Below are 1,556 nucleotides of genomic sequence, written 5' to 3'. Positions count from 1 at the left end.
TATGTTACCAGTTATTTGTAAAGGTATTGGTTTTCATTTTTTATATGTATTCTCTCTTTTTAATGTGTTTATTCTTTGAGTGTAGTGATTTCCGTCAGTTTCTTCATCCTGATCAAAGGTCATGTCTTTTTCCAAACTTTCGAGGGAAACTGTGTTCTCTCTGAGGACTTTACATGGCACTTTTTAAAGTGCTCAGCCCCAAATGAATGGGAAAGAGGAAAATAACCCTACCTTTGCCCTGCTATGTGTGTCAAAAGGAGACTGACAAAAAGACCTAAGTCAGGGTCATGTTTGAGTGATCTCTGAAATCTGTATGCATCCAAGGAGAATGAGTAGTGTCAATATTTGTTCCCCTCTGACATTTTAAATCCTATTCTTGCTACCCACTATGATGCTTTACAATCCAATTTAAATGCCGCTATACTATGTTCCCTATAACTGTAAAATATGAGCATCCAAACTGATTTACACAACTAATAAATGAATATAGTGCCAAAGAGAAAAAGGGGGCACTCAAACATACATACAAGGTTAAATATCTCTATTCTATCCTCTCTATACTAACCCATCCATTCCTGTGTCAGAGAGAGCCCCTGTCATTGCTTTATTTTGGATTATTCTAGACTTGTTTTTTTCTATATCCTTTTCCTAATGGCTTTACAATTCACTTACATGCCATTGACTTCCAAATTTTTCCTCAGTCACACTCTTAAAAAGTGCATTACAGAAGGGACGGCAGGTGCCATGTCCAGCCGCGAAGGTGGCAAGAAGAAGCCCCTGAAGCAGCCCAAGAAGCAGGCCAAGCAGATGGACGAGGATGAGAAGGCATTCAAGCAAAAGCAAAAAGAGAAGCAAAAGAAACTCGAGGAGTTAAAAGCGAAGGCCGCGGGGGAGGGCCCCCTGGCCACAGGTGGAATTAAGAAATCTGGCAAAAAGTGAGCTGTTCCTTGTGCCTGGAGCAATGGTGATCCTTAATTCCATTCCAGTTTTAACATTTGGATTCCCTGCCATAAGAGCTATTGCCACCTATAGCTAGAATGAAGTGTTGTTTTGGAGTCTGTTGTACATTTAAGAATAAACTTTTGTAAAAAATAATAATAATAATGCAGTGGCTCATCTGTTTAGTTCTTCTCACTCAGCCATTTCAACCTTAGCTGTGAGGTCAGAGGAAACCCAACCCAGAATCCTAAGTGTGTTCTTCAGTCTTTGTTCTATCCTGAATTCTGTACTGCCTGGAATTAAACCAACTCTTTTGAAAAAATAAAGCGCATTACACAGTGTAGAAACTCAATACATATTTATCAAATAGACTATACACACAGTACAATAACTAATATATATAATATAATATATAATATTTTAATATAAATTATATAAGTAATATCGTACTGCATGGAACGTTCTTCAAATTCATTTTCTACTTAGCAATATTTTGAAAATCATTTTGTTAGTATATATTGATCTTATCTTACTTGTTATACTTAGCTATGCATAGTCTCCCATAGTTCCTGTTGCTAGACACTGTGCGGCTCTTATGTTTTGCTATTACACCTGAT

General features: G+C 37.1%; 1 pseudogene; it reads left to right on the top strand.

Moving 5' to 3' along the window:
* The first annotated feature begins 732 nt into the window (after positions 1 to 732).
* LOC109457149 (translation machinery-associated protein 7) lies at positions 733 to 1,259 on the top strand (annotated as a pseudogene).
* The last annotated feature ends 297 nt before the right edge of the window (positions 1,260 to 1,556 follow it).

Source organism: Rhinolophus sinicus, linkage group LG05 (assembly GCF_036562045.2).
Source record: "Rhinolophus sinicus isolate RSC01 linkage group LG05, ASM3656204v1, whole genome shotgun sequence".
In the NCBI taxonomy this organism is placed as follows: domain Eukaryota; kingdom Metazoa; phylum Chordata; class Mammalia; order Chiroptera; family Rhinolophidae; genus Rhinolophus; species Rhinolophus sinicus.
This window is presented reverse-complemented; position numbering and strand designations above follow the sequence as displayed.